Source organism: Gorilla gorilla, chromosome X, assembly GCF_029281585.2.
Source record: "Gorilla gorilla gorilla isolate KB3781 chromosome X, NHGRI_mGorGor1-v2.1_pri, whole genome shotgun sequence".
Lineage (NCBI taxonomy): Eukaryota > Metazoa > Chordata > Mammalia > Primates > Hominidae > Gorilla > Gorilla gorilla.
The window spans coordinates 13525037-13540253 of record NC_073247.2 but is presented as its reverse complement, the minus strand read 5'-3'; positions in this window follow the sequence as shown (position 1 = coordinate 13540253).

Genomic DNA, 15217 nt, shown 5'->3' with positions numbered 1-15217 from the left:
ACGACCCCTCTCAAAAGCCACCTGGAAATACTGGACGCATAAACTTGGCATGGATTTAACATCATGCTAGCTGGCAGAACTCAGTGATCCCTGAGCTAAGCCAAAGGGGTAATAAATTAAAGACATGCTATGTTGGAAAGAGCTGCAGGGGGAAGCAGATTTATCAATGCGAGGGATGTCTGTAGGCACAGCGGACATTGTCAACTCCCCCCATTCCCCAGACAGACTGGGACAGGAAGAGTAAGCTCATTATTAGATCTGTAATTCATCTCGGGGGTTTTACTGCTACTCTAGCAAGCTCTAAGTGACAAGGATAATTTCTCTTTCGGCACGAACAGTTCTATTAGAAATGTGATCTCTCTGGGCTTCCAGTATAAGCCCACTGCTACTGGCACGAATGAAAGACCTAGTAAAAAGAAAGTTGTCTCTGCAAAATGTTGGCACTGCAGAGACTGGGGGTTACAAAGTTTGAAAAGGGGCAGCTCACGCACTCTTTCTTTACTGCTCAGAAGGTATTATGGTAATATTTGCGACTGCAGAGTCGATCTACATGTTTATTTGGTGGAAAATAAGACGACTCAATTGATTATTTAATTTATCCATTTGTTTTCATGAAACAGACTCTGTTTGGTACAAAAGCATCACAATGAATAAAAGAAGAAAATATACAGTGTATCCTAAAAGCCTGAGTTCAGGCGCAGAGATGAACTTGGCTGTTACATCTAAAGAGGAATTTCCATCCTAAAAAGGAAAGTGCTCTGATGCAAAGACCCTGTTACTTTAATGCTGTGCTTTTAGACAAGTTGGGAGGGGAACTGTGAGTACGACAGGCCCCACATCTCCCGAAGCTACCATAGAATCTGATATTTTGAATGAGGACAAGGAGTCTTTGTTCTTATAGAACTAGTCTGTTTGCAGTTTGCAGGACTCTGCGATGCTAAACAGACGTAAAAATCACACAAACTGGCTAGGCACAGTGGTTCGGTTCATGCCTGTAATCCCAATAGTTTTGGAAGCCAAGGTGGGAGGATCCCTTGAACCTAGGAGTTCAAGACCAGCTTGGGCAACATAGCAAGGCCCCATCTCTACAAAAAAAAAAAAAAAAAAATTATCCAGGTGTGGTGGCACATGCCTGTGGTCCTAGCTACTTGGGAGGCTGAGGTGGAAGGATTGCTTGAGCCCAGGAGTTCAAGACCAGCCTGGGCAACATAGTGAGACTTCATCTCTATTTTTTTTATGAAAATGAAAAAAAAAAGACATACATTCTATTTGGGAGACTGAGGTGGGAGGATCGCTTTTGTTCAGAAGGTCGACAGTGCAGTGAGCTATCATCTTGCCACTGCACTTCAGCCTGGGTGACAGAGCAAGACCCTGTCTTGAAGAAAGAAGAAGGAGGAGGAAGAAGAGGAGGAGGAGGAAGAGGAAGAAGAAGGAGGAGGAGGAATCACGTAAACAGATCCAATTAGTACATCTGCTAAAGTAAAGATTTGTTCTACTGTGCAGATTCCGCTCTGTGTATCTGTCATATTGGAAAACATACTGCATTGGGGAAAATATTAAAATTTGATCTTCTCAGACTTGTTAGGTAATTATAGGAGCTTCTCAATCCTTCTTATGTTGTTCTTTCTTTACTTTTTCCTTCCTCATCTTCATCATCATTTCGGACCTCCTAAATTATGCACGAAGCACCCTCATGAGTCAGGGTCCAAGCTGAGATGCTCTATCTGCATCTCTCAAAACCCCAAGCGTATGCATCTAAAGCTAATTGACGAGTGCTCTATTTCTTCAGGAATCAGTTCAATTGGTTTCTACCCATTGGTATTAACTACATGACTTTTGGAGAGAAACTATCGAGTCTAGACATGGAAGTGTTGAAGTTAGAGTAACCGTAAGAGAATTATTTATTTCACTAACATTTGTTGAACATATACTATGTACCAGGCAAGGTGCAAAGCCACATCTCTGCTTTCATGAAGCTAACACTCTTTTGAGGAGAGGCAGACAGTAAATAAAGAATCTATGTAGAAAATCACAGATGTTATGGGAGTTATGAAATAAGTAAATGGAGGAATCAGGAAGAGAAACTGTCCTGCCACGTGGGTCCCATAGGAAGGTGTCTCTAAGAAGGTGATATCTGAGCTGATCTTTGAAGGCTGAGAATCAGGTAAACATGACAAGAACCAGTTGAAATGATTCCCGGGAGAGGAATCTGCAAGAGCAGAGACCCAGAGTTTGAAAAGCAGTTGACCTGTTGGCCAATTACATTACAGGCACAAGGAGCAGCCGCATTTTGGGGGCAGAAGCCTGAAAATGCAGAAACTCATTGGATATCCAAGGAGTTTGAATTATATTCAAGTGCAGAGGAAGGCCAAAGAAAAATATAAAACATGTTGGGATGACAGTTCTGGAATTCAGAAGATGAGTCAGGCTTGAAAATAGAACGAATAAGTATTCAACAAATACTTGCACATGCATGTTTATGGCAGCATGATTCACAAAATCTACAATGTGGAAACAATCAAAATGTCCATCAACCAGTGAGAATAAATAAATAAAATGTGGTACATCCATACAATGGGATATTATTCAGCTATAAGGATAAATAGTAATGATGTATGCAATGACAGAGATGAGCCTTGAAAACATTATACTGTAGGTGAAAGAAGCCAGACACAGAAGGTCACATACTCCATGATTTCGTTTATATGAAATGTACAGATAGAGAAATCCACAGAGACAGAAAGCAGATTTTCAGTTGCTTTCCCTGCAGGGAGGGGCTGCTGCAGGGAAGCAGGATGAAGCATAACTGCTTGACAGATTTCCATTTGGAGTGATGAAAATGTTTTGATCTATCGCTTCTAGGCCTTTTGGCTAAGATCAAGTGAAAATTTTTCGAACTGAATAGAGATGATGGTTGTACAACCTTGCAAAGGTCTTGAACATAACCGAATCGTACCCTTAAAATGGTGAGCTTTTTGGTGAATTTTGGCTCAGTTAAACAAATATGTAACCTTAGATGTTCTTAACATTATTCAGCAGGTTCAATAAGTAATTTTGGTTTAAGGAGGAAAAATGCTAATCACAAATAGATTTTATGATTAATGACAAACTCCATGGAAATTAGTGAAAGAGAGAGAGAGGGAGAGTCAATGGAAATCTATTAAGCCTTTGCTGTTTCATATACATTATTTCACTTAATTCTCATTGTCTGCCAGTATGATTCTTATCCATTGTCTGCATAAGATCCTTAAAGAAAACTCTCATATTGACAATGAAAAATCTTTGTGGAGCTATTTATAGTGAAAAAGGTCTTTCCTGACTTTTCAAAGCATGTTCTACCAGCAGCTGCAGACGCCTCCAATTTATAGGACAGTCCCCAGTGACTTTTTGTTCACCGTATCTCAATATCCTAGCTCCTATACTGACTCTTTCTTATTTATATGGATTGGGAAAAAAATATGAGGATGGAGAGTAATTCTATCATATGAGGTTAGCTTCCCACGTTATAAATGCAGTGGTAAATTAGAAAACATGGAAGAGAGAGAATGCTAGCTTGAATATTTCAGGTTTCCACTCTCAGTGCTCTGATAAAATAGAGTGAGGAAACCTGGGGGCCTCGCTTTGTCCCAAGCTGTGTGACATTGCAAAATTGTATCCGTCTGTGACATTGCAAAATTATTTCAGATTTCAGGAATTGATTTTCTAGCCTTTAAAACAAGGGGGGTGGCTTATCAGCAGTTCCTAGCCTTTAGAAGGTGATAAGCCTCTCTGAGAATCTAATGAAAGCCAGACTCTTCTTCCCAGAAAGTACACAACACACACACATATGCGTGCGTGCACACACACACACACACACACACACGCACACAGGGAGATAGTGCCGTTATCATGATCTTTTTAGTGCTATGTTTTTTTGCATTTTTGTGCTTTTTGTCTGTGACTTTTACTGTTTAAAATGGACCCTGGCTGGGTGCGGTGGCTCATGCCTTTAATTCCAGCACTTTGGGGGGCTGAGGCAGGAGGATCGCTTGAAGTCAGGAGTTTGAGACCAGCCTGGGCCATATATTGAGATCTTATCACCACAAAAAGTTTTTAAAAATGGGCCAGGTGTGGTGGCATGTGCCTGTAGTCTCAGCTACTTGGGAGGCTAAGGAACGAAGATCACTTGAACCTAGGAGTTTGAGGTTCCCAGTAAGCTGAGGTTACAGTCAGCTGAGGTTAGAGTGAGCTATGGTCACACCACTGCACTTCAGCCTAGGTGACAGAGTGAGAACCCATCTCTGGAAAAAAATAAATAAATAAACAAAATGAAAATAAAATGGCTTCCAAGCATAGTGCTGAGTGTTGTCCAGTCTTCCTAAGTGCAAGAAAGAAAGCTATGATGTGCCTTACACGGAAAATACTTTTGTTAGGGAAGCTTCATTCAGGCATGAATTATAGCACTGTTGGCCATGAGTTTCAGGGTTCAATATTCATTAATTCAGTGTTTATGGTGATTTTAAGCACCTCAAAATGAGTGTATATTTACAATTGCAAACTATGAAACCAGCCTAAATACCCATCAAACAATGAATGGATAAAGGAAATGTGAGATATATATGGAATACTACTCAGCAATACTACTCACCCATAAAAAGGAACAAAATAATGTCATTTGCAGCAGCCTGGATGGAACTGGAGACCATTATTCTAAGTGAAGTAACTCAGGAATGGAAAACCAAACATCGTATGTTCTCACTCATAAGTGGGAGCTAAGCTATGAGGATGCAAAGGCATAAGAATGATACAGTGGACTTTGGGGACTGAGGGAAAGGGTGGGAAGGGGTGAGGGGTGAAAGATCACAAATTGGGTACAGTGTATACTGCTTGGGTGATGGGTGCACCAAACACTAATTTTAAAACAAATGGCACATATGGGTAGAAAGTTTTAGTTTTGCAAGACGAAAACAAGTTCTGAAGATGGATGGTTATGGTTGCACAATAATGCGAATGTATTTAACACTACTTCAGGGTACACTTAATGGTGAAGGTGATAACTTTCGTGTTAGGTGTATTTTCACACAATTTTTAAAACATACAGTACCAAAAAAATGGTTATTTCCTCCTCTCAGGGTAATGGTAGACATACGTCAATGCATACATTTTACTCTAAAGTCGCTTGCAAGATGGCTTGCTAAATGATTTCAAGTCCCTCCTGCTGGTTCAATGAGAAGCGAAGAAAATAACCACGTGCCTATATCAAAGTAGAGGAGATGCAGACTGTAGCTGATTGATATCACAGGCCATGCCAAGGAGAAGGCCACACCTAGATCTCATTTACCCATTTACCTGTCACCATGGATGTTCTATTAAAGAGACGTTAGCAGAAATCCATTCTTTTTTTTTTTTTTTTTTTTTTTGAGATGGAGTCTTGCTCTGTTGCCCAGGCTGGAGTGCAGTGGCGCAATCTTGGCTCACTGCAAGCTCTGCCTCCCGGGTTCACGCCATTCTCCTGCCTCAGCCTCCCGAGTAGCTGGGACTACAGGTGCCTGCCACCATGCCTGGCTAATTTTTTGTCTTTTTAGTAGAGACAAGGTTTCACCGTGTTAGCCGGGATGGTCTTGATCTCCTGACCTCGTGATCCACCCGCCTCAGCCTCCCAAAGTGCTGGGATTACAGGCATGAGCCACCGTGCCTGGCCAGAAATCCATTCTTAAAAACCATGGTCATTTCTTTTTACCTAGCAGTTTAAGTCGAAGGAACACGCTTTCTCAAAAGGAAGGCTTTAAGATATGTGACCCCAGGCAAGCAAGTCTTGGATATATTACTAACAATTGCATCGGCCAATGTGGGTGGAGCCCTCTGAATGTAGATGGGAGTCTTGGGAGTTTGAGGTCTACGTATTTGTATTTAATCTGCACCATCAGTATTGGTAACGGTCCATTGTTATCTCTGTTTTACAGCCTAGGTGTCTGGTACTAGCCACTGGTCACCCAGTTAGAAAATGTGCCTTCAGGATTCAAACCCAATTAGCTTGCCACAAGTGCCTAAAAACTCTTGCCAGCTTCCTGGTCTCTGCACAGGTGAAAAACAGCCATTTCTTGGTGTCTTCACAGGATGCATTATCACACTCTTCTTCCTCATGTATTAGATGATTTCACACATGTGCAACCTGGAGTTACGTATTTTTGAGCCCATCTTATGTATTTCTGTCTTTATCACATTACATTTAAATCAATCCAATACCTATGTATTGACTTAAAACACATCATTGTGCATGTCAAGGCTATAGACATGTAGACAACACTGTTACTGCCTGCGCGGACTAAACTTTGTGGAGGGAAATGAAGCTACTGTAGACAAAGATATACAGGTAATGGAAACAAAGGGAGTTTGGGAAGTTGTCTTCTTTCATTGGGGCTGCTATAACAAAACACCATAGACTCGAGGCTTCTCAACAGCAGGCATTTATGTCTCACAGTTCTGGGAGCTGGAAGTCCAAGATCAAAGCGTGTCAGATGCAATAATCTGGTGATAACCTGCTTCCTGATTCATAGACGGTGCTTTCTTGCTGTGTCCTCACACGGTGGAAGGGGCAAGGGAGCTCTCTGGGGTCCCTTTTATAAGGGCACTGATCCCATTCATGAGGCTACACCTTCACGACCTCATTATCTCTCAAAGGCTCCACCTCCCAACACCATCACCTTGGGTGTTAAGATTTTCACACAGAAATTTTGGAGGAACACAAACATTCACACCATAGCAGAAGAACAATATAAAAAATTAGTGAGGCTGGGTGCAGTGGCTCACACCTGTAATCCCAGCACTTTGGGAGGCTGAAGTGGGCAGATCGCTTGAGGTCAGGAGTTCAAGACCAGCCTCATTAACATGGTGAAACCCCGTCTCTACTAAAAATACAAAACTTGGTCGGGCATGGTGGCACGTGCCTGTGGTCCCAGCTACTCAGGAGGCTGAGCAGGAGAATCACTTGAGCCCGGGAGGCGGAGGTTACAATGAGCCAAGATCCAGCCACTACACTCCAGCCTGAGCAACAAAGCGAGACACCAAAAAAAAAAAAAAAAAAAAAAAAAAAAGGCTGGGCACAGTGGCTCACACCTGTAATCCCAGCACTTTGGGAGGCCGAGGCGGTTGGATCACGAGGTCAGGAGATTATTGAGACCATCCTGGCCAACATGGTGAAACCCCATCTATACTAAAAATACAAAAATTAGCCGGGCGTGGTGGCACGCACCTCTAGTCCCAGCTACTCAGGAGGCTGAGGCAGGAAAACCGCTTGAATCCGGGAGGTGGAGATTGCAGTCAGCTGAGATCGTGCCACTGCACTCCAGCCTAGGCGACAGAGTGAGATTCTGTCTCAAAAAGAAAAAAAAAGTGAATAAATCATATAGAAAGAAAAAGGAGAGGAGGTGTTAATTCAGTTAAAGGAACTTGGTGAGGTTTCAGGAACAAAATGACTTTTGAGCTGGGACTTCCAATGTGTGGCCATTCAGCATATAGAGATGGGGCCAGGGAGGAAAATGAGAGTGAGGTCAGAGAGGATGGGAGGAGATAAGGAAAGCAAAAGGATAGAACCAAAAGGGAAAGCAGAACTGAGTCTAGAGGAGAAGGGAACTTGGAAAAGCAGAGGTCATTGACCTCTCTATAACTTTGTTAATAAATCTTTGTGTTTGTCTGGCCTGGGATCAAGTTCCAGAGCAACCACTTTCAAGCTTGGGCAACTTTCTCAATTCATCTTAAGTCTCATCTTTTATTTATTTTTGTTGTTTGTTTTTACAGTTGTTTGCACAAAAGTAGCAACTATTCAGAGTAGTGTGCATGGAGTAAACTCAAAAAAACCATGCTTTAAAAAAAAAAATGCTTAGTCCAATGGCTATCATCCAAAATGCTCATTAGAAAATAGCCAAATACAACAAAAATTTGAAGGCATGGAGTTGACTAATGGCCTGGAGAGTTAGCCATGTGTAATTATAAAAGTTTACACACTTGAGATTTATGAATATTCTGTTTGTTTTCTAAGTATAGTTGATTTTCCTTATTTATAAATTTTGTCTTTCTGAACTTGCCTGCTCACTAAAACTTTGTAACCTTGAAATCAATACAGCACTTTTGCAGTCATTTGCAGACACACACACAAAGCTGGAAAAAATGTAAATTGCTCAAAGTGCACATTCCCAGCTACAGTGGAACAAGGCCATGCCCTACCTTCTTGTTTCAGCTCTCATACTTTAAACAAGTAGAATTATTGCGGTCCATTGAGTACCATGTGTTTTGCATGTTTGTGCTTTTCGTTGGTGATTTTGCTGTTTAAAACGGCCTGAAGAACAGAGCTGAAGTGCTGTCTGGGGTCCCTAGTACAAAAGGACTGCAATGTGCCTCACAGAGAAAATCTCTGTGTTAGAGAAGCATTACTCAGGCATGAGTCATGGTGCTGCTGGACATGAGTTCAGTGTGAATGAGTCAAAAATATCTACTCAGAAAGATTTTCTTAAACAGAAACATGCATAAAACAAGATTATGTATTGACTGGTTGATGAAAATGTTGTGACCAGACATCATAGAATCCTAATCTTGTATTTCCCCTGGGAGCAATAGTTTACAATTTGCTAATTCAGTGTTTATGTTGACTTTATAGAACACAACTATCACAAATACAGAGAATTGAATGTAATTTCAATCTTTATTTCTGCTGAAAGATTACCTCAATCAACCCAGGAGCCTGTTGGGTTTTCTCATTGCTGCATTGCTGATGACTGTTCCAATGCTGGGCTAATAACAGGCATTTGATTAACATTAGATTTATACATCAGGTGAGTAAGGAGGAGACTGGCTTCATTAATACTACATAGTCACCATGCAAAAGGTGTCATGACAGAAGGCAAGGAGGTAGCTTTCTGATGCCCTGAAGAATCTTATTTACATGACGCCAAACGCATTCATTCATTGACCAATTCATTCACTTAACAGATGTTGACAATGTATTCATGATATGCCGGTGCCATTCTGGGCACCGCTGAGAGGTGTGGATAAATAGGACATAGAACCTTCACATCCAAGGCAACTAAATCTAGATGTTGTGCTCCAGCAAAAGTGTAAGGTTCATTTTTCTTCTGTCTCCTAGGAAATGGATGAGGGCAGAATTATTATTAAGAAGTAACATTACAACCCCACCAAAGCTCATGCATACACAAACACATCTGCTCACTGAACATAGTACATCCAGTGAACAGTGTCCATATGAGCCAAAATTTTTCTCTCTTTCTTACCTTGGAAAAAGTTAAGACTCCTAATGTTAACTGGGCAAAGATTTGCTTCTTTCAAGCTCTGAAATTTAGATCCATGGTCTTGTTTGAACTGTGTTGTACTGTGAGCTCATAGCTGGTACTACCAATGTGTCAATCCTTAGCAAAAACTTTTATTAATAGCTATGCATGCACTGCCTTAGCCTTCCAGTGGCCATAGGTGATTGACATTGGTAATAGGGGGATGCAAGTGATTTAAGTAGAGCTGGGGGCAATTGTTGCAGTTGCCATTGCTATTGCTGTGTGTGGTTTTAACGCAAGGGCATTTGTTTGGGGAAAAAGCAGTGTTAATATAATTGAATTTGATACTTCTTGGTGAACTGGCCGTGAATTAACAGGCTTTACACTGTAAGAAAAAGAAAAGAAACATGAACCATAACACTCAAGCAGTTTAAGCATGTCTTACAAGAACATAAAAGGAGAGAGCCCAGTAAGAGTTAAGTTCTGTGGAATAGCTAGAGCTCTAGACATGTGGGTTTTCTCCAAACCAAAAGTCAACAGTTCATCAAACCACCGGGCAGCATATAACTATTGGGAAGTGCATGTATTCTGACATCAGTTAGGAAGTGTCCATATGGTAGTGGGTGGCACAGTGGCCCCCAAAATATATGTCCACATCCTAACACCAGGTATAGAGGGATGGGACCTTATTTGGAAATAGGACTTTTGCAGCTGCAATTAAATTAATCTATTGATGAGATTATGGCTAGATTTAGAGGGGTCTCTTAAATCCAATGACAGGTGTTCCTGTAAGAGACAGAAGAGGAGACACAGATAAAGAAGAGAAGTCCTCATGGAGATGGAGGCAGGACTGGAGTGATGCGGCCACAAGCCCAGGGAAGCCTGAAGTCCACCAGAAACTGGGAGAGGCAGGAAGAACTCTCCCCTAGAGCCTCCAAAGGGAGCACCACCCGGAGACACCTTGATTTCAGATTTCTGGTGCCCAGAAATGGTAGAGAATAAATTTCTGTTGTTTAAGCCTCCCGGTCTGTGGCACTTTTGCTACAGCAGCCCCAGAAAACTCAAACACAACACTCTGTGTGTGTGCTCCTACAGTAACTTCCATATACCTCTCATGGGAGAGGAAGGGGATTATTCTTCCAACAAGATGGAGACTTGCACACATGCCTTGTAGACACAGAGGAAGCAAAAAGCACAGAAAAGTACTCAGAGGCTTCGCAGACCCGTGGGAGACCCTCCTCAGTTGATAAAACGCCACAGCAATACCTTACAATGGGCACAGAACTGTAACATAAGGAGTGATCTTCTTTTCTGAGGAGCCAAGGCTAAGAAAACTGATTCTCGCTGAAAAAGAAAGCATTTCCAATGCACACCAGACATAAATAGTTCATGCAAACCAACATGAATTATTTTAGTACGTGGCTTTCATAAAGTAACTTCTTTGTCTTCATTATATAACCCCTAAAACTTCTCAAAGACTACTCTCAGAGTTGTTAAAGCTGAAAAAGCTTAACTATACATATAAACACTGTCATATATCAAAGGCATATTTCAGCTTACAAAGCATGCTCACTAGGGCTTTGCTCACGAGACACCAAAAACACGTTCAGTTGCACTTCACCCTGAAAGCAGAATCTCTTATCCCTGAATCAGAAGGGACGTAGGCACACGAAGTCCCAGGGAGAAAAGAGGCATATATAGCGTGCTGAGTTAACAAGATTTGGCACTTGTCTTTTTCACAGGAAAAGAAGGAACATGAAAGATAAGGACTTTGGCAGTCTCACTAATTTTTATATGGGACGCGGGATGGGAGATGAACCCTACCGGAGATGATTATAAATACCAGTTTGTCTTTGAAACCAGTTTTAAGAATTAATGCAATGCCTTATTTCTTTCTTCTGGAGGAGTCTGTGGTCTCCTTTCATCCTCAGATTCTTCGTAGAAGGAAACTGCTCAGATGTCCTGAGCAAAATGATCAAATTCCAAAACCCAGGGTTTAAGAAAGCAGACAGAAAGCCACAGAGAGGGGAAGTGGTTAAAGAGAGGGGACATTCCAAAAAGACAGCCACTTAGCACAAACAATTCAAATTCCAGTGTTGTTGGTGCCAGAATCCTTTTCACTGTTGGTGATGGGATTTTGAGAAAAGTGTTTCAAATAGAAGAATTTGAGGTGTCTTAAAAATGGGTTTCAAAAGAAAGTGGAGGAGGCGTGAAAAGATTCCATTATCCAGTTGAGATCATCAAGTATCCTGCTGATCTATGTGCGGGTCTGGATACACACAGCCTTCAGGAACTTGGGCACAAACAAAATCTACTGTGATGGTTAACACTGAGTGTCAACTGGACTGATTGAAGGATGCAAAGTACTGTTCCTGGGTGTGCCCGTGAGGGTGTTGCCAAAGGAGATGAACATTTGAGTCAGTGAACTGGGAGAGGCAGACCCACCCTCAATCTGAGTGGGCACTGTCTCATCAGCTGCCAGCACAGGTAGGATAAAGCAGGTAGGAGAAGATGGAAAAGCAGACTTGCTTAGTCTTCTGGCCTTTATCTTTCTCCTGTGCTGAATGCTTCCTGCCCTCGAACATCAGACTCCAAGTTCTTGGACTTACACCAGTGGTTTGCCAGAGCCTCTCGGGCCTTCGGCCACAGACAGACAGCTGCACTGTTGGCTTCCCTACTTCTGAGGTTTTGGGACTCAGACTGGTTTCCTTGCTCCTCAGCTTGCAGAAGACCTGTTGTGGGACTTCATTTTGTGATTGTGTAAGTCAGTACTCCTTAATAAACTCCCTTTCATATGTATATCTATCCTATTAGTTCTGTCTCTGCAGCAAACCCTGACTAATCCATCTATACAGGGGTCATTTGGCCACATCCAGGAAGAACTACCAGAGAAATCAGCCAAGGCTCAGTCAGCTACAAGTCCCAGGACTGTGGAAGCCAGGGGTCTCCAGAGACAGAGCACCCCACATCTGAAAGGGCTGAGACACACAGCCCTTGGCCGCTCTAGGATTCAGTGATTCCCAACGCGTATCCTGAAACTCTGATAAAACAATGTGCCTCTGTCTCCTGAGTGAAACTGTTTATGGAGTTAAGTTTACCAGCATCTGTTTATTTGGCTACATTGTGAATGTTAAACAGTTTTTAGAGGTTAGCTGAATAATTGGCACAGGTGAAATAAAATGAAATAAAATGTTGTGTTTCCCTCCTTGTGTGCTGGGTTAACTCTTTTGGGATATAACAAAGTTCTGATATGCCAGCTTTATAGATGATTGATACTGTGTGCTTGGGTCTTATTAGCAATTAATTACATCATTCATTCATTCATTCATTCATCAATTCACCCATTCAACAGATGCCTACCCAAAGGTCTTCACATGCCCAGCATTTTCCTGGTCACTTGGTCATAACAACAGAGACCTTATGGATTTTACAGAGCAGCAAAAGAGAGATTTGTTTAAGAAAACCATAGAAAATTTGTACTTAAAATTTGTATAAGTTCATCAAAGGAAAATAATTGAGTTCTATGAAAAAGAAGAGCTTGGGGAGACTATTGAATAGGCAGGAGAAAGAAAGACCAGAGTGAAGGCGATGGTGGAATTGGCTTCTATTCTGGCTTGGATGGTGCCCAAAGGACATGTCCTCTTAGCCTCACATCATTTACAGAATGTAGTGCAGCCTCTTTAATAGAGTTGCCTAATCTACCCTCCTGAAAAATAATGCTTACCCCATTTGGCATAGCAAGTCGGACATCATCTATCCCAGACACTGCCATTTCAAAGGCGAAAGGAAACAGGAACACTCTGAAGACTTCAACCTAAAGTGGAAGAGAATTCAGCCATTAAAGGGAAGGTCGTACATTTCCCTCTGTAGGAAATGTACTCCTCAGAGATCTCCTTGGTTCTTTGCACCTTTTATTTTGAGACAGTCTTGCTCTGTCACCCAGGCTGGAGTGCAGTGGTGCGATTTCACCTCCCGGGTTCAAACGATTCTCCTGCCTCACCCTCCTGGGTAGCTGGGAATACAGGCGTGCACCATCATGCCTGGCTAATTTTTGTATTTTTAGTAGAGATGGGGTTTCACCATGTTGGCCAGGTTGGTCTCGAACTCCTGACCTCAAGTGATCTTCCCCCATCAGCCTCCCAAAGTACTGGGATTACAGGTGTGAGCCACCGCACCTGGACAGTTTTTTGCATCTTTGTTCAATTATCTCTGCAACTACCAACGTATAGATCAATATGTATAAAAGCTCCAATCAATGTATAGATAGTCATAGAAAATAATGGAGGACTTTTAATATAAGTGAAGTCATAGGAGATGCGGTTCTTTTACTGAGCAGGATATTTGCAAGACTCATCCATATTGTAGCCATGTGAGAATTGCATTTCTTTTTATGGCTGTGATATGCTTTGGATCTGTGTTCCCACCCAAATCTCATGTTGAATTGTAATCCTCAATGGGAGATGGCTGGATCATGGGAGTGAATCTTTCATGAATGGTCTAACACTATCCCCCTTGGTACTGTGTAGTGAATGAGTTCTCACAAGATCTGGTTGTTTAAAAGTGTGTGGCACTACCCTGCTCTCTCTCTTGCTCCTGCCCCAGCCGTGTAAGACGTTCAAGAGTTCCTGCTTCCCCTTCACCTTTTACAACGATTGAAATTTTCCTGGGGACTCCCCAGAAGCCAAGCAGAAGCCATCATGCTTCCTGTGCAGCCTGCAGAACCGTGAGCCAATTCAACCTCTTTTCATTATAAATTACCCAGTCTCAGATATTTCTTTATAGCAGTGGGAGAACAGCCTAATATAGGCTGAATAAGATTTCATTCTATAGACGGACCATCTTTTCTTAATTCACTCCTCTGCTGATAGACATCTGGATGGTTTTCACTTTCTGGCTATTGTAAATACAGCGGCTATGTATTTGAGATGATGAAAAAGTCGGGAACTAGAGAGTGCTGATGCTTGGACAAATTTCTGGATGGACTTAATGCCATTTTAAAATGATTCCAATAGTAAATTTGATGTTTACGTGTGTAAAAAAAGGTGAGGAAATTGCAGACACTTGCATTTTAGAAGGAGATAGTAAAAGACATAGGAATGAACAGACAGCGTGGTGGCTCACACCTGTAATCCCAGCACTCTGGGAGGCCGAGGTGGGCAGATTGCCTAAGGCCAGGAGTTTGAGACCAGCCTGGCCAACATGGTGAAACCCCATCTCTACTAAAAATACAAAAATTAGCCAGGTGTGATGGCAGGTGCCTGTAATCCCAGCTACTCGGGAGGCTGAGGCAGGAGAATGGCATGAACCCAGGAGGCAGAGGTTGCAGTGAACAGAGATCACACCACTGCACTCCAGCCTGGGCAACAGACCGAGACTCTGTCACAAAAAAAATAAAAAGAATGAACAGACAAAGAATTCCCTTACATAATGTCAATCTCATCAATAACATGCTGGTCATTCTGGAAAAATAAAGAAAGAATAAATAGCTTGTAATAGCTTCCAGACAGCTAGTGCCCCAATGCCCTATAACTCCGTCTGTCTCTGTTTCTCTCTCTCTCTCTCTCTCTCTCTCTCTCTCTCTCTGTCTCACATACACACTCACTGTTTCTGTCTTTTTCTGTCTTTTTTCTTTCCCTCTCTCTCTCTCTGTCTCTCACTGTTTCTTTCTGTTTTTCTTTCTTTCTCCCTTTCTATTTGTTTTCCTCATTCTTTCTCTCTGGCACTGACTCTGTCTCTCTCTCTTTTTCTCACACACATATGCCTTCTGACTTCTCTCTGTCTTTCTTTCTTTCTCTTGCTCTCCCTCTTTTTCTTTCTCTCTCAGTCTTTCTCTCTTTTGTCCTCAGTCTTTCTCTCTCTCTTTCTTCTTTCTGTGTCTCTCTATCTTTCTCTCTGTCTCTGTCTCTATCATCTCTTTCTCTCTGTCTCTCTTTCTCTTTCTCTCTTTCTTTCTTTCT